We start from the raw sequence: 22,858 nt of genomic DNA, 5'->3' as shown, positions 1-22,858 counted from the left end.
GAGCTGAGTGAGGCCCCCGCAGGTGCTCAGCACACCCCCACAACTGGTCCTGAAGCTTTGCCCCCCAAAACCGCCTCCTCCACCATCTGAGAGCCTGCACATGCGTGTGTACACACACACACACACACACACACACCCCACACACCCTCTCCCCCAGGGCTCTGACAGTGCAACCAGGACTGAATTGTTACTGACGACTGACTTGCTACCACAGTTTAAGAATGTTCATCTCCAAACATTCATCTCACATTTCTCTAGTCAGTTTGAAGCAAGTGTACAAAGTAATGTCCAATTCACCATTCTAAACACAAAACATATGCACTATTCACTGTCAGATTTAGAGACGGCTTACCAAAATAAAAAACCCCCGAAACCCAGCCCCTGACTGGATTCAAAGGATTTGCCCAACCCACACGCCGGCCAAGAGTTAAAGAAAATACACCCAGATCCTCAAATCGTCTCTGCAGTATCTTTAGGTGCAATAATCAGCAGCCGGTTAAAAACCTGTTGGCAGAGATAATAACAGGGAAAAGTACCAAAACCCAGGAGATAAGAACAGACACTAGAAACAGTTCCATGGGAATTCCAGAAGTCAGAGTTAGGAGATATGTTCCCTAAAAATACACGTGATTCTGTGTTGAGAGCAGATGGAGTCTCACTAGAGAAGTGAAAATCATATATATGTAACTAGAAATTCTAGAAAGAAAACATGTAATGACCCAAACTGAGAACTCTAAGCAGATCATATATCACAGAGGAGAGGCATTTATAGAAAGGGAAACACGCGAGAAAGGATGTGGGGCAGAGAGGAGAGTAGATTGAACACTCCCAGAACTGGGGTCCCTCGAGGAGAGGCAAAAACGACTCCGCAGAACCCAATCGAAGATGTGAAGCCTCAGGAAGCGCCTGGGCCGCTGAGCCGGTGAATGGGGAGAAGCCGCGGGCAACCTGCAGGACTCCGGGCTCAGAGCTGCTGCTGCTGGGGTCGGTGCAAACAGAGAAGGCGGGAACAGAAGGTACTGGGGGGCGCAGGAGGGGCCCGCTAACGTGCTTCCTGTCCCCCCCACCCCAGGGCCGGCTCTTCAGGGGGAGCTGGGGGTGTCCCCTGCTGGGGGTGAGCCCACCGGCCCCCAGCAGGCCTGCACGCCCCTGGGCGGGGGCGGTGGGGGGCGCTTTCCAAACACTGGCCTTTCCTTGCTACCCTCCCTCCTCTTGCTCCTCTTGCTCCCGGTCCCCTCCCCGCCCCGCCCCGCCCCGCACAAAGGTCTTGCTGGCGCTTCCCTCAGGGGTGCGGAGCTGGTGCACCCAGCATTTTGATCACAAAGCAAAACTACTTTAAGGTTCCGTGTTTGCCAGGGGCTGGGGTTGGGGGGAAGTGAGTGTTTCAACGGGGGAGAGGGTCCGTTTGGGAAGATGGAAAGTTCTGGGGATGAGGCTGGTGATGGATGGCACGTGGGAGGGGCGCGCCATGGGAGAAGGTGCAGGGATGGGATGGGGTGTGCGGGGCTTTGTGAGGAGCCCAGGCCGCAGGGAGGCGGGATGGTGAGCAATCAGATGCCCGTTCTGACAGCCCGCCCAGGGAGAGAGGAGCAGGGTGACCTGTGAGTGCAAAGGCTCTCTCTAAAGCCTCAGGAGAAAACATCTCCGGGAAAACCAAACCTTCACGGCCCTGAGCCTGGCACAGAAGGTGCCCAATACCCTGGATGAAGCGCTGGTTCTCGAGTTGGTCCAAGGGCGGGTGGGAACGGATGTCCAGACGCAGCGCCCTGCAGATGGGAGTAAGTTTCCTCTGAACAGAGCGCAGAGATAGTGTGGGCGCTGCAGGCACAGAGGGCTGACCCCCTGAAGGGCCAGGGGGAGGCCTCGGATTCCTGGATCGGTAGCCTATTTCTGTAGCCTCAAGACAAAGAAAATTCCTGCTTAAGGGTGGCGTTTCTTTCATATGTATGGAGCTATCTGGGGCCGCTCCTGCTTTCTTTATTGTTCACATGCTATTCCCCTGCTTACCATAACAGAAGGCGGATGGGGGAATGGCTGTCTCTCACTTCCCCCCAGCTCCTCGGTGCTTACTGGGCAGAAAGTAGCTGATGGCTTCCAAGGAGCTGGCTTTCTTTCATCTGGGCTCAGAAATTTGCATTTGGAAGAGGCATGTTTACTGGTAGAGCATAGAGCAGAAAATATTTCATTTCACCTTCCCTCCCCATGGTCGGAAATTCGACCACATTGGGAGACATTTCCTGACCACTGTTTGTTTTTATCCCAGGGCGCTGGGAGGCTCCTCCCAGATCAGGTGAAAGTTCTGCACTGATATGTCACTCTAGGTGTTAATTTCCAGATTAGGCCCATGTAGAGAATTAAAGATTCTCTGGATCCTCTTTCTTCTAACCTAATAGGATCCAAGAGATATTTCCCTTGTTGCCTCTTCTCATACCTTGAATCACACTATTGCAATTATTCCACATTATAAATACGATCTGGTTTTTCAAGATGTTTAGCCATATAAAATAAACAGATTACAACAGCTAATAATGTTGTTAAAATTACAAGTAGGATTTTAAGCCATGAGCTTCCATAACCAAACCATCTTCCTAAAAGATCACCAAGGCTAGGAAGTGAATCATCAGGCAGCAATCTGATTTTTCATGTGAGTCATTAAATGTGTTACATCAGAGGATTCATCTGGTATGTAAACACAACATTCAATTTGAATTACAGCACAGTTGCCTCCCTGAGATGCTGTAAGAATATCAAGGGCCATACGATTTTGTAATACAGCTTTTCTCATCATAAAGACCTCAGAATTTAGTAGGCTAGTAGCCTAGTTGCTATCATTTAATGTCTTTTGAGTGAATTTTGTTAAGTCTTCAATGTAAGAAATGACATTTTCCAATCCTACTGAAGGCACAAAAATAGCTGCTAACTGATCATGCCGGTGAAATACAGATCTCTTGGTCAATCGGGCTCATATTGATGGTAAATATACTAGAGTCACATCTGAGTTTGTACATAAGTGGCCTTGAGCCCAAGGGAATCCTAAAGGACACCTTCCTAGCCAGCCTGGTTGGTGGAAGCCAGGGTCATAGATTGGACCCACAAAGCCATTGAGTCCCGTTAGGTGCCAGCCAGTATATTTCTGGACATCTGACCCAATCTGTTCCATACCAGTCACCGTCTTTAAGAGAAATGGTAAATTGGTTGTTTTCATAAAGCACCTAGCCTAATTTTCTAGTGTTATTAGGTTGATTATCTTTGGTATGGTTTAATTATTCCCAGCATGGGGGGCCTTTAGGCTTAGACAACCATAGCCTGGTGTTAGCCAGATAAATACATTCCAAAACTGAGGAAGTGTCCCTCCTAATATTCTAGAGTTTACTTTTTTTTTAACTAGAATTTAGCCTTTGTTCTGACTGAGCTAGAGTAACCTTAAGGGAAAATTCATATTTATGGCCAAGGTTAGAATAAGTATGTTTGATTGGCAAGTGAGTGGGTCCCATCTAGTGATGTCAGTACCAGCCCAGACAGAACTATAATTTCTTTCTTCCAAAATAAACTTTATAAGAGCCATCCAGTCAGAGCCTTGGAGGAGAGAAACCCATCAAGGTAAACCAGAAGTACTGGATGCAGGTAATTGACCCAACAATTTGATTGATTTCTAAAATTTGCATAAGATCATGCCCATGATAGAAAAACATTTGATTCATGTGCAAGAGTCCAAAAAACTAAGGAGAAAACTTATGAACAATCATGTGGGTCATGTGCAGGGTCACTTGGGTCAGCTGTCTACTTCTGATGTCATCTTCCTCTCATCCTGGTGATGGCGTGTCCTTATTACCAGAGTGTTGTTTTAAGGTGGGTTTGAGGTTAGCAGTTCTCTCTATGGACCAGTCTGGTGCAGGAGCCCTTTTTAGGTGGGAGATATCAATCCAAGAGTCAATTCTCTTTAGTGTTGCTGCACATGAGATAATTAAAATAACCTGATAAGGGCCCTTCAATCTAGGCTGGAGGGAGTCCTTTGAATGATATCTCTTTTAGTATACATAATCTCCTGGTTGTAGGTCATGGGACATCTGATCTTCATTTGAGGATAGATTACTACAGTAAGTTTCAGAAACAAATTTAGAATGATTTGTCAATACTTTGGCTAAGCCCCTTCAATAATGTATCTCCCTTAAGTAATATAGGATCATGTTCATCCAGTCTCATTGGTCTCCCTGTAATAATCTCAAAGGGAAACAAATGATGTTTGCCAAAAGGAATGGCTCTGAGGTTGAAGAGAACCAACGAAATAGCCTTAGGCCAAGTAAGGAATAAGCATCCATCATTTTAGCCAACTGAGTTTTCATTGTTCCATTTGCCCTTTCCACTCACCCAGAAGACTAGGGGTGATGGAATGGAATGGAACAATGGAAATGTTGCATAATTGACCAAATTTTACACATTTCCTTAAGTTTGTCCAGAAAAACGGGTCCTTCTGTCACTGTGTAGTTCAGAGGGGATTCCCCAGATGGGAATCACTCTTTCTAAAAGCAGCTTCCGTACTGATTGTGCCTTGGCCCTTCTGCATGGTTGAAGATTTGAGTACAATGTAGCTGAGAAACTTGGACTATATAACATTTTAGTATAATCTCTAGAATTATGCCTGATAACCTTCTATCAGGACTTGTCAGATGTTAGGGATTCCATATAAATTATGAAATATCTGTACTAATGGTATTTATCACAACCTAAAGTTTACTTTTAATCACTTGACAATGTTTTTGAATTAAAAATATCAAATAAACTTAGCTTAACATTAATCTCTGAGTTTCCTCAGAGGTACTTCCTTGAAGCATCCATCGCAGTCAACTGGAGGCTAAAAAGCCTAGTTCTATTTTGATATTTGGGAAGTTTGTTAGAAATATCAAAAGGATTTTAAAACACAGGATCAGAGGTCACTGAAACAATACCTCTCCATTTAACCAAGGTCACAGAGAAAATAAATAAGCATCATTTAAGGGCACAGAAACTCAGTTCATTCAGTCCTTTTGTTAACCTTTGTGAAGTCAGGTTTTCCATTAGGGTCCTTTAATTTCTTACCCAGTTCAGAAATGTTTATTTATCAAAAAGTCCTTTCTATAAATTTTCTTGCAGAGGAAGCATTTTTGCAAAGAATTTGGTTAGTGCTATGACAACTGTTTAAGATAGTAACTCGAGTTATGACTGATGGCATCTTACCCAGACACCGGAACTGTAGGGATTCCATACAGTTTCTAGGGTATCTATATTAGTAACAATTACCATACAGTGGAACCCAAGATTTATTACTTGACAATACTTCCCATGTATTCTGCATACAAAATGAACTGAATTAGTGTTATATCACTCTTTGGGATGTTTCAGGAACCCTCTGAAGCTTCCCAAAGTTAGCTGGAAGTCAAAAGGGCTTCATTACAATGATTTAGGAAGTTTTGTCAACAAATACCAAAGAGCTTTAGAACACTCAGTCTAGGTCATTGTGAAACAATAGCTGTTCACTTAGCCAAAGTAACAATAAAGAATTTTAGAGGCAAATGCATAATGCATCATTTAAGAGGTAAATAAACTTAAATCTATTAAAGGCAGTTCAACATCTGAATAATCTGTGTCCCTTAACAGAGAAAAGTCAAATTCTCTCTAAAAAGTTTTGGCACCAGCTTACTTTTAAATTCATTTAAAGGTAAACCTAATTAAATTTATTTTAAACTTTGTCCTAACCATGCACAAAACTCTTTTCTCAGGGTCCACTTTCCACACACCTTCTTATCACTTTTTTACCCATTACTTTGTTCTCCCATCCTGAAATAGCCACCTGTCAGTCAGACCTACTTCCTTTTCCCTTCATAAAATGCAGTTCCATTCTTTATACCTTCTTTACTGAAAACACACATCTTATTTTCCTTAATCAACCAACAACTGACCTTTATATTAGCATTCTATAGATTGGTGAGCATAAATACCAGTGAAAATTTCTAAAAACATTTGCTTTCTTATAGAGAACATCTCAAGTGATACCAAACATTTTCATTAATATTCTCAAATACTTTTAATTTTTTTTTATTTTTTAGTAACTGATACATCTTTTAAATAAATAAACTTTCATCACTTAGCTGAAATTGGCACAGCTTTAGAATCTTAGGTTACCGAACATCTGGAAAGATCATTTTACTTAGACATTTCTAAAATATGCTTACTTTAAAGTTTTTATCCCAAAGTTTTAATTTTATTTACATTTACCTGGAAGTTTCTTCATGTCCAGTTATTTTCTTGCAAGAGATTAGTAAGGTCTTATTTATTAAACCTAGGAACAATAAAGTATTATACTTAAATTTGATGACTCTTAATAACATCTATATTAATTTAGATCCACAAACATAAAAATTAATATCAGGTTTCAACTTAATATTGAATATTTCCCAGTCCACGTGAACCTGAAAGTCATCTTGGCCAGTTTTCTTCAAATGTAAGCATTTTTTATTAAAATTAAATAGAGCTCTTTATAAATCCAATTCTAATAATATCTTTTAGAAGTAGAGATATCATATATGTATAATGTGTACACAAACAAAAGCAAATGAGATCTCATGGCTTTAGCTATGAACCGGGTATTACAATATTAATATAAACTTACTAGTTAACAGTTGGAAGACCTTAAAGTTGCTTGTTCAGATGATCAAGGCTTACTATCTATAAGGTTTGGCTGAGGGAACGTTCTCAGCAGTTTTGATTTAAAACTGCCATTTTTTTTCTTGGTTTCCCAGGACTTGTCTGCTTAACTGGGCTTAGTCTCAGCTCCTAGAGGCCTGTATTCATATTCTGGTTTACATACTTGCAAGACAAAGACAGTTATTTAGTTTTACAAAGAACAGTTCTGTCACCTGAAGTTACAGGTGAAGTTACAGGAAGAAATCAGTGGCAAGATTTTTAATAAAACTGAAATTTAATTTACAAAGTTCTGTTTTATGACTTTTGAGTTTTAATTTATCATGTCTTCAAAGGTTTGGATAAGGCATTTAGCAAAGACTTTTCTGAGTTTATAAATTAAACCAAAGCAAAAACACTTTTTTTTTTTTATTAACCCTTGCCTGTTAATTCCCAGTTTACTTATTTTATATAAGTCAGGTAACTATTGGTATCCTCAGCACATTTAGTTAACATTTCCTTAGTGGCAAACTATATGCCTTGTCTTTCCCACAATATAATTAAATAAGAGCTGTAACCACCTTATATAAAGCCCATTTAAATATACCAATTTATATACATTTATCTAAATTCCACCAACTTCTATGCCTTTGACTTTAGTTTTCATAAGGATCCAGTCAACAAGCATTGATCTTCGGAGAGAGTTTAGAAGCTTTTGTTGTTGCTGCTTGTCTATTTTACCCACTTCTGTGTATAAGGCTCTTCTTAAATTGAAGAAAGTAGGGAAAACCACTAGACCATTCAGGTATGACCTAAATCAAATCCCTTATGATTATACAGTGGAAGTGAGAAATAGATTTAAGGGCCTAGATCTGATAGATAGAGTGCATGATGAACTATGGAATGAGGTCGGTGACATAGTACAGGAGACAGGGATCAAGACCATCCCCATGCAAAAGAAATGCAAAAAACAAAATGGCTGTCTGGGGAGGCCTTACAAATAGCTGTGAAAAGAAGAGAAGCAAAAAGCAAAGGAGAAAAGGAAAGATATAAGCATCTGAATGCAGAGTTCCAAAGAATAGCAAGAAGAGATAAGAAAGCCTTCTTCAGCGATCAATGCAAAGAAATAGAGGAAAACAACAGAATGGGAAAGACTAGAGATCTCTTCAAGAAAATCAGAGATACCAAAGGAACATTTCATGCAAAGATGGGCTCAATAAAGGACAGAAATGGTATGGACCTAACAGAAGCAGAAGATATTAAGAAGAGGTGGCAAGAATACACAGAAGAACTGTACAAAAAAGATCTTCACGACCCAGATAATCATGACGGTGTGATCACTCATCTAGAGCCAGACATCCTGGAATGTGAAGTCAAGTGGGCCTTAGAAAGCATCACTACGAACAAAGCTAGTGGAGGTGATGGAATTCCAGTTGAGCTATTCCAAATACTGAAAGATGATGCTGTGAAAGTGCTGCACTCAATATGCCAGCAAATTTGGAAAACTCAGCAGTGGCCACAGGACTGGAAAAGGTCAGTTTTCATTCCGATCCCAAAGAAAGGCAATGCCAAAGAGTACTCAAACTACCGCACAATTGCACTCATCTCACATGCTAGTAAAGAAATGCTCAAAATTCTCCAAGCCAGCCTTTAGCAATACGTGAACCGTGAACTTTCTGATGTTCAAGATGGTTTTAGAAAAGGCAGAGGAACCCCAGATCAAATTGCCAACATACACTGGATCATGGGAAAAGCAAGAGAGTTCCAGAAAAACATCTATTTCTGCTTTATTGACTATGCCAAAGCCTTTGACTGTGTGGATCACAATAAACTGTGGAAAATTCTGAAAGAGATGGGAATACCAGACCACCTGATCTGCCTCTTGAGAAATCTGTATGCAGGTCAGGAAGCAACAGTTAAAACTGGACATGGAACAACAGACTGGTTCCAAATAGGAAAAGGAGTTCGTCAAGGCTGTATATTGTCACCCTGTTTATTTAACTTATATGCAGAGTACATCATGAGAAACACTGGGCTGGAGGAAGCACAAGCTGGAGTCAAGATTGCCGGGAGAAATATCAATAACCTCAGATATGCAGATGACACCACCCTTATGGTAGAAAGTGAAGAGGAACTCAAAAGCCTCTTGATGAAAGTGAAAGTGGAGAGTGAAAAAGTTGGCTTAAAGCTCAACATTCAGAAAACGAAGATCATGGCATCTGGTCCCATCACTTCATGGGAAATAGATGGAGAAACAGTGGAAACAGTGTTAGACTTTATTTTTCTGGGCTCCAAAATCACTGCAGATGGTGACTGCAGCCATGAAATTAAAAGACGCTTACTCCTTGGAAGGAAAGTTATGACCAACCTAGATAGCATATTGAAAAGCAGAGACATTGCTTTGCCAACAAAGGTTAGTCTAGTCAAGGCTATGGTTTTTTCTGTGGTCATGTATGGATGTGAGAGTTGGACAGTGAATAAGGCTGAGCACCGAAGAATTGATGCTTTTGAACCGTGGTGTTGGAGAAGACTCTTGAGAGTCCCTTGGACTGCAAGGAGACCCAACCAGTCCATTCTAAAGGAGATCAGCCCTGGGATTTCTTCGGAAGAAAAGATGCTAAAGCTGAAACTCCAGTCCTTTGGCCACCTCATGCGAAGAGTTGACTCATTGGAAAAGACTCTGATGCTGGGAGGGATTGGGGGCAGGAGGAGAAGGGGATGACAGAGGATGAGACAGCTGGATGGCATCAGTGACTCGATGGACGTGAGTCTGAGTGAACTCTGGGAATTGGTGATGGACAGGGAGGCCTGGCGTGCTGCGATTCATGGGCTCGCAAAGAGTCGGACAAGACTGAGCGACTGATCTGATCTGATCCCCAGTCAGGTAAAGGCCAGGAAGTCAGGCCCTTTGGCCTAACTGTCCCAAAATAATTGGTCAGATAGCTCAATGTAAATTTTTCTGGCCCCTTAAACAGATAACTTAAAACTGTGGTAAATAGAACAGGCTTGTTTAGCTTTTAATGTCTGATACCAGTAGGGGGTTCCTCAGGCTCATTCGCTTTGTTGCTGTTCAGTCAAAGGGACTCTCTGTGACCTCAGGGACGGCAGTGCATCAGGCCGCCCTGTCCTTCACCATCTCCAGAGTTTGCTCAAACTCGTGTCCATTGAGTGGATGATGCCATCCCACCCTCTCATCCTCTGCCACTCACCCTTCTCCTCCTGCCCTCAGTCTTTCTCAGCATCAGCGTCTTTTCCAGTGAGTCTGATTTGGGATGCAGCAAGCAGCAGGGAGCAGAAGCTGGAAGCAAGGCCTTAGTTTCCCAGACCCGGGTCCTAACCGCTGGACCCCTGGAGCCAGCATTTAGGGTTAAGGTCGCTAGTCTTGCCTGCCTAGTCGAGAGGCGGAAGGTAAAGAGTAAAGTAAAAAGTTTATTGAAAACAAAACCAGATTCAGAAATGAACACTGGTAAGCTCAGAGTCTCACCTTTGGGAAGTTTAAATCCTTTATAAGGGCACGGTTTCCAGGTCTTTGTCTTCCCTCAGGCCAATAATCTTGCTTTGTCTGCGCCTCTCCACCACACCCCCCCCCCATGCCTCCCTTCTCCCCCTGACCCTGGCAGTTTGTGTCAGGATCTCCCCCAGGGTGGATCTCTAAGCAAGGCTTCTGGAAGGAGCAAGACTCACTATGGCCTGGCATTATCCTCTGATTTTTGACTCCAGCAAACCTTTTTGTGCTTGTATAGTGTCTCCCTTATCCTAAAAAGGGGGAAACGGTGTTCCCTTAATTTTTAACTCAGACAGGGTTTTGCCTCTCTTTGTCCTTGCCATAATTATTTCCTTGAGATGTTTGCAAGACTGGCTATTTACCCTGATTCTACTGTTTCTTCCTTTTTGGAGAACAAACAGGAAGCTGTAAATTCCTCAACTGGACCCCACCTATCTCTTGCCTCAGGAAGTGCAAAAAGGAGGTTGGCTGATTGCAAATGTCCAACCTAGAGCCACTATCTACCAAGTCAGCTCCTGGGACCAGGTGGCCAAAGTACTGGAGCTTCAGCTTCTGCATCAGTCCTTCCAATGAGTATTCAGGGTTGATTTCCTTAGGATTGACTGGTTTGATCTCCTTGCAGTCCAGGGGACTCTTGAGAGGCTTCTCCCACAACGAGGTTCAAAAGCATCAATTCTTCGGTGCTCAGCTTTCTTTATGGTCCAACTCTCACATCCGTACATGACTAGTGGAAAAACCATAGCTTTGACAAGACAGACCTTTGTTGGCAGTGATGTCTCTGCTTTCTAATGTCATAGCTTTTTTCCAAGGAGCAAGCATCTTTTAATTTCATGACTGCAATCGCAATCCGCAGTGATTTTGGAGCCCAAGAAAATAAACTGACCCTGTTTCCGATGTTTCCCCATCTATTTGCCATGAAGTGATGGGACCAGATGCCATGATCTTAGTTTTCTGAATTTTGAGATTTAAGCCAGTTTTTTCACTCTCCTCTTTCACCTTCTTCAAGAGGCTCTTTAATTTCTCTTCGATTACTGCCATTAGGTGGTATCATCTGCATATCTGAGGTTATTGATATTTCTCCTGGCAATCTTGATTCCAGCTTGAGCTTCATCTAGCCTGGCATTTCGCATGACGTACTCTGCATATAAGTTGAATATGCAGGGTGACAATATACAGCCTTGACGTACCCCTTTTCCTATTTGGAAACAGTCTGTTCCATGTCCAGTTCTAACTGTGGCTTCTTGACCTGCATACAGGTTTCTCAGGAGGCAGGTCAGGTGGTCTGGTATTCCCATCTCTTTAAGAATTTTCCACACTTTGTTGTGATCCATACAGTCAAAGGCTTTAGTGTAGTCAATGAAGCAGAAGTAGATGTCTTTCTGGACTTCCCTTGCTTTATCTAAGATCCAGCAGATGTTGGCAGTTTGATCTCTGGTTCCTCTGCCTTTTCTAGATCCAGCTGAACATCTGGAAGTTCTCAGTTCATGTACTGTTAAAGCCTAGCTCCCAGGATTTTGAGCATTACCTTTCTGTTGTATGTGAAATGAGTGCAATTGTGCAGTAGTTTGAACTTTCTTTGGCATTGCTTTTCTTTGAGATTGGGCTTCCCTGGTGGCTCAAATGGTAGAGAATCTGCCTGCAATACAGGAGACCTGGGTTCAGTCCGGGGGTCTCGAAGATCCCCTGGAGAAGGAAATGGCAACCCACTCCAGTATTCTTGCCTGGAGAATTCCATAGACAGAGGAGCCTGGCTGGCTACAGTCCATTGGGTTGCAAAGAGTTGGGCACAGCTGAGTGACTAACACTTTCTTTGGGATTGGAATGAAAACTGACCTCTTCCAATAGTGTACAAGTACTATGTCTTATCTATTTACCCATTCTAAATAGCCACACAAAGAATTATTTATTCATTTTAGGTAACTCCTTAAAAATTTTTTTTTGTTTTACCTCATTGGTATAATAGCTAGACTTTTTTCCCCCAAGTTTTTTCTTGATATTCCTAATTGCTCTTATTAGCATCCGTAAAGAGAAGGCAATGGCACTCTACTCCAGTACTCTTGCCTGGAAAATCCCATCGACAGAGGAGCCTGGTAGGCTGCAGTCCATGGGGTCACTAAGAGTCAGATATGACTGAGTGACTTCACTTTCACTTCTCACTTTCATGCATTGGAGAAGGAAACGGCAACCCACTCCAGTTTTCTTGCCTGGAGAATCCCAGGGATGGGGGAGCCTGGTGGGCTGCCGTCTATGGGGTCGCACAGAGTCAGACACGACTGAAGTGACTTAGCAGAAGCAGCAGCATCTATAAGGCCCATTGAGGGGAAGGCCACAATGAAGCTTCCTCAACCAATTTTTCTCATTCAATAAAAAGTTCTTAGGTTAATTTGACTTTTGTTTTAACTATAACTATATCATACATTTGTTTTAACATCAAAACAGTTGTTTACAATGACAATGCCCTAAATTTAATAATTTATTAGTTTCTCTAATTTTCAAAGAATCCATCATTTGGCCACTAATAAATTATAGCTCCTCAGAGATGCAAATGATTGAGAAGGCAAAAAGATCTGTTATAGGCCTTACACACACACACACACACACACACACACACACACAAGAACAAACTAGGAAGGTCAGATAGAACATTTACAACTCAAAGACACAGAGAAACCCGAACTTCCCCCTAGAAGCCCTAGTTTAAGGTTTTACCAAGCTGGCTTTTTAATTTTGAACATTTAAAGAGCCCCTCAATAGTTAAGGTACGATTCAATTTCTCCAGTTAACTAGGTACTTGCAAGTCTGAGTTCCGTTCCTTAACCCATTTCAGTTCAGTTCAGTTGCTAACTAGTTGGAGTCACAAAGCTCTCATTCTGTTTTAAGTGGCCCCAGGGTGACTTTTGTGGTTATTCCTATAACATCTGTTGGGAAGAGTGGTTTTTCTCTCTGCATCATCATTCAGTTCAGTTCAGTCGCTCAGTCGTGTCCGACTCGAGACTTCGAGACCCCATGAATCGCAGCAGGGCAGGCCTCCCTGTCCATCACCAATTCCCAGAGTTCACTCAGACTCACGTCCATTCAGACTCATGTCCATTCAGTCAGTGATGCCATCCAGCCATCTCATCCTCTGTCATCCCCTTCTCCTCTTGCCCCCAATCCCTCCCAGCATCAGAGTCTTTTCCAATGAGTCAACTCTTTGCAAGACGTTGCCAAAGTACTGGAGTTTCAGCTTCAGCATCATTCCCTCCAAAGAAATCCCAGGGCTGATCTCCTTCAGAATGGACTGGTTGAATCTCCTTGCAGTCCAAGGGACTCTCAAGAGTCTTCTCCAACACCACAGTTCAAAAGCATCAGTTCTTCAGTGCTCAGCCTTCTTCACAGTCCAACTCTCACATCCATACATGACGACTGGAAAAACCATAGCCTTGACTAGACGGACTTTGTTGGCAAAGTAATGTCTCTGCTTTTCAATATGCTATCTAGGTTGGTCATAACTTTCCTTCCAAGGAGTAAGCGTCTTTTAATTTCATGGCTGCAGTCACCATCTGCAGTGATTTTGGAGCCCAGAAAAATAAAGTCTAACACTGTTTCCACTGTTTCTCCATCTATTTCCCATGAAGTGATGGGACCAGATGCCATGATCTTCGTTTTCTGAATGTTGAGCTTTAAGCCAACTTTTTCACTCTCCACTTTCACTTTCATCAAGAGGCTTTTGAGTTCCTCTTCACTTTCTACCATAAGGGTGGTGTCATCTGCATATCTGAGGTTATTGATATTTTTCCTGGCAATCTTGATTCCAGCTTGTGTTTCTTCCAGCCCAGCGTTTCTCATGATCTACTCTGCTGAGTTAAATAAGCAGGGTGACAATATACAGCCTTGACATACTCCTTTTCCTATTTGGAACCAGTCTGTTGTTCCATGTCCAGTTTTAACTGTTGCTTCCTGACCTGCATACAGATTTCTCAAGAGGCAGATCAGGTGGTCTGGTATTCCCATCTCTTTCAGAATTTTCCACAGTTTATTGTGATCCACACAGTCAAAGGCTTTGGCATAGTCAATAAAGCAGAAATAGATGTTTTTCTGGAACTCTCTTGCTTTTCCCATGATTCCAGTGTATGTTGGCAATTTGATCTGGGGTTCCTCTGCCTTTTCTAAAACCATCTTGAACATCAGAAAGTTCACGGTTCACGTATTGCTAAAGGCTGGCTTGGAGAATTTTGAGCATTTCTTTACTAGCATGTGAGATGAGTGCAATTGTGCGGTAGTTTGAGCATTCTTTGGCATTTGGGATTTGGGATTGGAATAAAAACTGACCTTTTCCAGTCCCGTGGCCACTGCTGAGTTTTCCAAATTTGCTGGCATATTGAGTGCAGCACTTTCACAGCATCATCTTTCAGTATTTGGAATAGCTCAACTGGAATTCCATCACTTCCACTAGCTTTTTTCATAGTGATGCTTTCTAAGGCCCACTTGACTTCACATTCCAGGATATCTGGCTCTAGATGAGTGATCACACCGTCATGATTATCTGAGTCATGAAGATCTTTTTTGTACAGTTCTTCTGTGTATTCTTGCCACCTCTTCTTAATATCTTCTGCTTCTGTTAGGTCCGTACCATTTCTGTCCTTTATCATGCCCATCTTTGCATGAAATGTCCCCTTGGTATCTCTGATTTTCTTGAAGAGATCTCTAGTCTTTCCCATACTGTTGTTTTCCTCTATTTCTTTGCATTGATCGCTGAAGAAGGCTTTCTTATCTCTTCTTGCTATTCTTTGGAACTCTGCATTCAGATGCTTATATCTTTCCTTTTCTCCTTTGCTTTTTGCTTCTCTTCTTTTCACAGCTATTTGTAAGGCCTCCCCAGACAGCCATTTTGTTTTTTGCATTTCTTTTGCATGGGGATGGTCTTGATCCCTGTCTCCTGTACTATGTCACCGACCTCATTCCATAGTTCATCAGGCACTCTATCTATCAGATCTAGGCCCTTAAATCTATTTCTCACTTCCACTGTATAATCATAAGGGATTTGATTTAGGTCATACCTGAATGGTCTAGTGGTTTTCCCTACTTTCTTCTATTTAAGTCTGAATTTTGCAATAAGAAGTTCATGATCTGAGCTACATCAGCTCCCGGTCTTGTTTTGGTTGACTGTATAGAGCTTCTCCATCTTTGGCTGCAAAGAATATAATCAGTCTGATTTCCGTGTTGAGCATCTGGTGATGTTCATTTGTAGCTTGATGTAAATCTGTTGTAATCTGGAGGAGACAAAACTTAACAGGTATTTTAAAAAAAACAGAGGCCATGGGTCAGTGAAAGAGTTGTTGTAACTAAGGATCAAGGAAGGAGTAAGAACCAAGCTACATTTGATGATAGTTTTGATTGTGGTCCAGATAGGGTCAGCGCTTGGGTCATCCTGTCCAAAGGAATGGAGCCATTTGGACTCAGAAGTAGTTGGAGGAAAGACAACCAGAACATTAATAGGCAAAGTAGAAAAACATGAAGCCTGAATCCTTAGATTTAACACTTCAAAGAGACTTATAGCCAGGTAGTCAGTTGTCTAGGTTTATCTAAGTAGGTCTTAACTTTTAATGTGGCTATTGATCATTACACATGTGGTTTTTTTCCTTGTCATTATATGATCCAGAGCAATTTCATTGTCTAAACATATAACTCTGGAGAAGGAAATGGCAACCCACTCCAGTTTTCTTGCCTGGAGAATCCCATGGACAGGGAAGATGACAGGCCACAGTCCATGGGTCACAAAGAGTCAGACACGCCTGAGTGACTAAGCAGAAACATATAACAGTTATAAGAAGAGGCCTTTAAAAAGTAAGGTTTAATCACCCGCTCCTAGCACTTTGTTTTTAGAATGGCTGATGGCATCCTAAGTCTGACACAGCTCAGAAAACTCAAGTTCTTAACAGTACAAGGACTTGTCTGCAATCACACCATGGTACTGAAATGTGAAAACCTATTCTACTCACAGAGCCAAAGAATGAATTCTGCAAACTCGCAAACTCTCACACAGGTAAACTTTATTTTTAAAGGCTAGAGATACAAAGCTCTCAACATAGACTCTGAGAGGGGGTGAAGAGCCCCAAAAGGCGGGCATTGCAGCAGTTTTTCATCTCTACTAGAATTGATCTGCATAATTTTGATCGGCTTGCGACTTTAATGTGTGTCATTTTTGACCAGTTTGAATGTCGCAACGTCCAGTTTGTCATTTTTGTGGTTTTTTTGGACCCTCAGTTTCTCGGTGTCTGCAGACATTGCAACATCATCACTTGACCTTTTCCCAAGACCCCAGACCATTATTTAGGGGCCAAATATATGTTTAAGAGTTAATGGTCTTCTTGGAGTTTTTCCCCTTGAGAAACTGGACAGCAGTTTATGATTGTCTTGTCCTGGTGTTGTAGGGTGGGGGGGCCCTCCAGGGCCCCAAGAGAGTGGGCTCCTATCTAACACGTGGAAAAGAATTGTCCGAGGAGACACGTGTTGACAAAGCAAGAGACTTTATTGGAAGAGGGCACCCAGGCGGAGAGCAGCAAGGAGAGGGAACCCAGGAGACCCGCTCTGCTGCATGGCTCGCAGTCTCGGGTTTTATGGTGATGGATTAGTTTCCGGGTTGTCTTTGGCCAATCATTCTGACTCAGAGTCCTTCCTGGTGGCACACACATCGCTCAACCAAGATGGATGTCAGAGAGAAGGATTCTGGGAGGTGGTCGGATATGTGGTGTCTCCTTTTGACCTTTCCCAAACTCTTTCAGTTGGTGGTGGCTTATTAGTTCCATGTTCCTTACCAGGACCTCCTGTCGTAAAACAACTCATGCAAATTGTTACTAGAGAGCCTGGCCAGGGTGGGCAGTTTCAATCAGTGTGCTTCCCCTAACTCTGGGTCTGAATGTTTTATGACCCTCCAGACAAGGGAGGCAGTTCTCTGAATGCCTAGAAATTAGAACAATGAGTGAGATGCTTAAGAAGAGAAAAAATATTGAAATTAAAAAGGAACTGAGGTCTCATAGCCTTATACTGTCTAGTAATTTCTGCCTCACTGTCAGCTAATTATTTCCGCATCTATTCTATTTTTACTTTAACTGTAAATTTTTTAACAGTCAAAGAAGCTGTCACCATCAATGATGTTAGTGTTTCTCTAGGCATGAGAAGATATAAGAATCAGGGCTCAGAAAAATTTCCTCCCAAAACTGCCCACTTGATTTCGCATTTCAGGATGTCTGGCTCTAGGTGAGTGAACACACCATCGTGGTTACCTGGGTCATGAAGATCTTTTTTGTATAGTTCTTCTGTGTATTCTTGCCACCTCTTTCTAAGGTCATAAAGTTATAAATCATGTTTTATCAGTAAATTTAGTCCCATGTAATTGAACCTTGACTCTTAATGGCATGCCTATATTAATTAGATCAGCAACCTTAAACAATACTAGTATCAACTTATTGTTGAGTATTTCCCAGTCCACATGAACCTGACAGTCATTTGGTCAGTTTCTTTAACTTATGAGCTTTAGTCTTTAGGGGGAGTTTAGAAGGATTTTTCTTTTTGTTCCCTGTCTGTTTTACCTACTTTTATATGAAAGGCTCTGTGATCCCCAGAGTTGGGTAAAGAAAGGGAAGTCAGGCCCTTTTTCCTTCTGGGAAGATTAGAGCTGGTATTAGAGCAATGAGCTCAGCTTTCTGTGAAGAGGGGAATGGGGAGGGGGCTTTGGCCACAGTCACCGGTTGCTCCATAGCTACTGCCCACGGCTAACCCTCCCTCCCAGAATCACTGCCGTCAGAAAAAGGTCCCAGCCAGCCTTGCTCAGGGGCTTATCTGACAGACCCAGTCAATCAAGGTGGATAGTCCCCAAACCTCCAGGTGTCTTGGAGGGTCTCCTGCTCAGGGAGTTAGGACACAGGGAGAAGGAAGTAAGAACTGCTCACTCTGTGGTGACGCTGGGGGTTGTCCCGGCCCGTGCACAGGTGGGTCACTTCCGGACATGAGGCCAAATGAGAAGAGAATGAAGTTTATTAGAGTGGGAGACGCTGTTAGAACAGCGGGCCAGCTCTAGGGAGATCATATCCCTTTCACAGACAGTAGCCAAGTTTTACAGCCTTGAGACAGAGAAAATTCCTACTGGAAGGGTGGCAGTAGGTGATTGGCTGGGATATTATAGGGTGGGCTTCCCCGGTGGCTCAGACGGTAAAGAATCCACCTGCAATGTGGGACACCTGGGTTCGATCCCTGGACTGGGAAGATCCCCGGGAGAAGGGTATGGCAACCCACTCCAGTTTTCTTGCTTGGTGAATCCCCATGGATAGAAGCCTGGTGGGCTACAACCCATAGGGTCACAAAGAGTCAGATACGACTGAGCAACTAAGCGCAGCACTGCACGGGGTGGATAGTAGGGTAGGTATTTTACCTAATATGGGATCAGGGAGCTGGCCAGTTTAGATCTGGAGGCTCATGGCAAAAGTTGCTATGGGGCTTGGTCAGTTGCAGATATTTTACCCTGTGACCTTGGTACAGGGCTCCACAGGGGTCATGAAGGAGGATTGCCTGATATTTCCCCATCCTCCTTGAGGTCATCCAGCATCCACCCCATTGTTCCAGAAGGACTAGGACTTTCTGTGGGACGGACACTGTGGCTGGCTCGCCCAAAGTGAACTTCACTGCCTCCTTTAACAGTTCACAGGTGGCGGCTACTGCTCGTAAGCAGCGGGGCCGGCTGGCAGCCCTGGTGTCCAGCTGCTTTGAAAGATAAGCTACTGGTCGGGGATTCTCTCCCACCATGCCCTGGTCCAGCCCCTGCTTCTCCTGCAAGTACAATTTGAATTCTTTCTGGACCTCGGGCAGGCCTAGGGCTGTTTCAGTCATGAGCTTCAGCTTCAGAGTCTCATAAGCCTTTTGGCAATCTCCCATTCAAACCAAAGTTTCAGAATCTGTACCTTTCAAAGCATGGTGTAATGGCTTTGCAATTATCCCAAAGTTGGGGTATCCATATGTGACAAAATCCTGCAGTTCCTAGGAAACCCCAGTTTTGGCAGCTTTTTGGTCTGTGCTCTAGATTTAATGATTAGTTAGTTTCTCTAATTTTAAATCAGTCATTTGGCCACCACCAAATTATAAAAAGACCTCTTATAAGCCTGACACAAACACATACACAATAGAACTACTTAGGAAGATCAGATAGAACATTTACATCTTAAAGACACCTAGAAATGTAACTTTAAAAAGAAAAAAAGTAATTTTCACCCTAAGAGGTCTTAGAAGAGTTTCCTCAAAAAAAAAAAAATTTTTTTTTAATGTTGTGATCATCTTTGTTGTTGTTCGGTCATTAACCGTGTATGACTCTGCAACCCCATGGGCTTCCCTGTCCATCACCAGCTCCCGGAGCTTGCTCAAACTCATGTCCATTGAGTCAGTGATGCTATTCAACCAGCTCATCCTCTATTGCCCCCTTCTCCTTACGCCTTCCATCTTTCCCAGCATCAGGGTCTTTTCTAATGAGTCAGTTCTTCGCATCAGGTGGCCAAAGTATTGGAGCTTCAGCTTCAGCATCAGTCTTTCCAATGAATGTTCAGGGTTGATTTCCTTTAGGATTTATTAGTTTGATGTCCTTGCTGTCCAAGGGACTCTGAAGAGTCTTCTCCAACACCTCAGTTCCAAAGAATCAATTCTTTGGCACTCAGTCTTCTTTATGGTCCAATTCTCACATCCATACATGACACTGGTAAAACCATAGCTTTGCCTAGACCGACCTTTGTTGGCAAAGTGATGTCTCTGCATTTTAATATGCTGTCTAAGTTTGTCATGTAGGCTTCCCTCATAGCTCAGTTGGTAAAGAATCTGCCTGCAATGCAGGAAACTCTGGTTCAATTCCTGAGTTGGGAAGATCCCCTGGAGAAGTAAATGGCAACCCACTCCAGTATTCTTGCCTGGAGAATCCCATGAACAGAGGAGCCTGGTGGGCTATGGTCCATAGGGTCGCAAGAGTCGGACACGACTTAGTGACTAAAGAGAGAGAGAGAGGTTTGTCATAGCTTTTCTCCCAAGGAGCAAGCGTTTTTTAATTTTGTAGCTTCAACCACCGTCTGCAGTGACTTTGGAGCCCAAGCAAATAAAATCAGCCATTGTTTCTACTTTTCCCCCAGTTGCTTGCCATGATGTGATGGCACAGTATTCCATGATCTTTGTTTTTTTAATGTTGAGATTTAAGCCAATTTTTCACTCTCCTCTTTCACCTTCATCAAGAGGATCTTTAGTTTCTCTTCACTTTCTACATTAAAGTGGCATCATCTTCAATTTCCTATTAAGTCACTACCCATCATAACTGATTTGGGATGCGTGATGCAGTCAGCAGCAGTGAGCAGTAGCTGGAAGCAAGGTCTAAGTTTCCCAGACCGGGAGTCCTAACTGTAAGATGAGTGCACAGAAAAAGAGACCGAGCCAGGCAGTCAGGCAAGAAAAGGAGATTTATTAGAGGGAAAAGAGAGGGTGACCATCTCTTAAGGAGAACCAGCGTTCTCCCTTTCTGACGGAGTCCTTCAGTTCACTTCAGTCGCTCAAGTGCGTCTGACTCTTTGTGACCCCATGGACTGCAGCACACCAGGCCTCCCTGTCCATCACCAACTCCAGGAGTTTTTCAGACTCCTGTGCATTGAGTCAGTGATGCCATCCAACCATCTCATCCTCTGTCATCCCCTTCCCCTCCCACCTTCAATCTTTTCCAACATCAGGGTCTTTTGCAAGGGGTCAGTTCTTTGAATCAGGTGGCCAAAGTATTGGGAGTTTCAGCTTCAACATCAGTCCTTCCAATGAATAGCCAGGACTGATCTCCTTTAGGATGGACTGGTTGGATCTCCTTGCAGTCCAAGGGACTCTCAAGAGTCTTCTCTAGCACTACAGTTCAAAAGCATCAATTCTTTGGTGCTCAGCTTTCTTTATAGTCCAACTCTCACATCCATACATGACTAATGGAAAAACCATAGCCTTGACTAGATGCACCTTGTTGGCAAAGTAATGCCTCTGCTTTTTAATATGCTGTCTAGGTTGGTCATAACTTTCCTTCCAAGGAGTAAGTGTCTTTTAATTTCATGGCTGCAATCACCATCTGCAGTGATTTTGGAGCCCCAAAAAATAAAGTCAGCCACTGTTTCCACCCTTTCCCCATCTATTTGCCATAAAATGATGGGACTGGATGCCATAATCTTAGTTTTTGAATGTTGAACTTTAAGCCAACTTTTTCACTCTCCTCTTTCACTTTCATCAAGAGCCTCTTTAGTTCTTCTTCGCTTTCTGCCTTAAGGGTGGTGTCATCCGCGTATCTGAGGTTATTGATATTTCTCCCAGCAATCTTGATTCCAGCTTGTGCTTCCTCCAGCCCAGCATTTCTCATGATGTACTCTGCATATAAGTTAAATAAGCTGGGTGACAATATACAGCCTTGATGTACTCCTTTTCCTAGTTGGAACCAGTCTGTTGTTCCATGTCCAGTTCTAACTGTTGCTTCCTGACCTGAATATAGATTTCTCAAGAGGCAGGTCAGGTGCTCTGGTATTCCCATCTCTTGAAGAATTTTCCACAGTTTATTGTGATCACAAAGGCTTTGGCATAGTCAATAAAGCAAAAATAGTTGTTTTTCTGGAATTCTCTTGCTTTTTTGATAATCCAACGGATGTTGGTAATTTGACCTCTGGTTCCTCTGCCTTTTCTAAAACCAGCATGAAATGTTCACATTTCATGTATTGCTGAAGCCTGGCTTGGAGAATTTTGAGCATTACTTTACTAGCATGTGAGATGAGTCCAATTGTGCGGTAGTTTGAGCATTCTTTGGCATTGCCTTTCTTTGGGATTGGAATGAAAACTGACCTTTGCCAGTCCTGTGGCCACTGCTGAGTTTTCCAAATTTGCTGGCATATTGAGTGCAGCACTTTCACAGCATCATCTTTCAGGATTTGGAATAGCTCAACTGGAATTCCATCACCTCCACTAGCTTTGTTCGTAGTGATGCTTCCTAAGGCCCACTTGACTTCACATTCTAGGATGTCTGGCTCTAGGTCAGTGATCACACCATCGTGATTATCTGGGTCGTGAAGATCTTTTTTGTGCAGTTCTTCTGTGTATTCTTGCCACCTCTTCTTAATATCTTCTGCTTCTGTTAGGTCCATACCATTTCTGTCCTTTATTGAGCCCACTTTTGCATGAAATGTTCCCTTGGTATCTCTCATTTTCTTTTTTTTTTTTTTTTTTTTTCTTTTTTTTTTTTAAATTTTATTTGTGCAACTCTCCACGACCCCATGGACTATAGCTCACCAGGCTCCTCTGTCCATGGGATTCTCCAGGCAAGAATACTGGAGTGGGCTGCCATTTCCTTCTCTTCTCTCATTTTCTTGAAGAGACCTCTAGTCTTTCCCATTCTATTGTTTTCCTCTATTTCTTTGCACTGATAACTGAGGAAGGCTTTCTTATCTCTTCTTGCTATTCTTCAGAACTTTGTATTCAAATGGGTATATCTTTCCTTTTCTCTTTTGCTTTTCACTTCTCTTTTTTTCACAGCTATTTGTAAGGCCTCCTCAAACAGCCATGTTACTTTTTTGCATTTTTTTTTCTTGGGGATGGTCTTGATCCCTGTCTCCTGTACAATGTCACGAACCTCCGTCCATAATTCATCAGGCACTCTATCTATCAGATCTAGTCCCTTAAATC

The 22,858-nt window shown here is 42.8% G+C and overlaps 1 protein-coding gene across 1 annotated transcript in view; it reads left to right on the top strand.

The window, feature by feature from the left end:
- Nucleotides 1–779: 779 nt before the first annotated feature.
- CLN8 (CLN8 transmembrane ER and ERGIC protein) overlaps nucleotides 780–22,858 on the top strand; it is a 58,031-nt gene continuing 35,952 nt past the window's right edge. Inside the window, exon 1 of the mRNA XM_006056194.4 lies at nucleotides 780–1,016. The gene's annotated coding sequence lies outside the window, so the exon portion shown is untranslated. The remainder of the gene's footprint in view (nucleotides 1,017–22,858) is intronic.

Source organism: Bubalus bubalis, chromosome 1, assembly GCF_019923935.1.
Source record: "Bubalus bubalis isolate 160015118507 breed Murrah chromosome 1, NDDB_SH_1, whole genome shotgun sequence".
NCBI classification, from domain to species: Eukaryota; Metazoa; Chordata; class Mammalia; order Artiodactyla; family Bovidae; genus Bubalus; species Bubalus bubalis.
The sequence above is the reverse complement of the archived record's forward strand: the minus strand, read 5'-3'. Positions and strand labels throughout refer to the sequence as shown.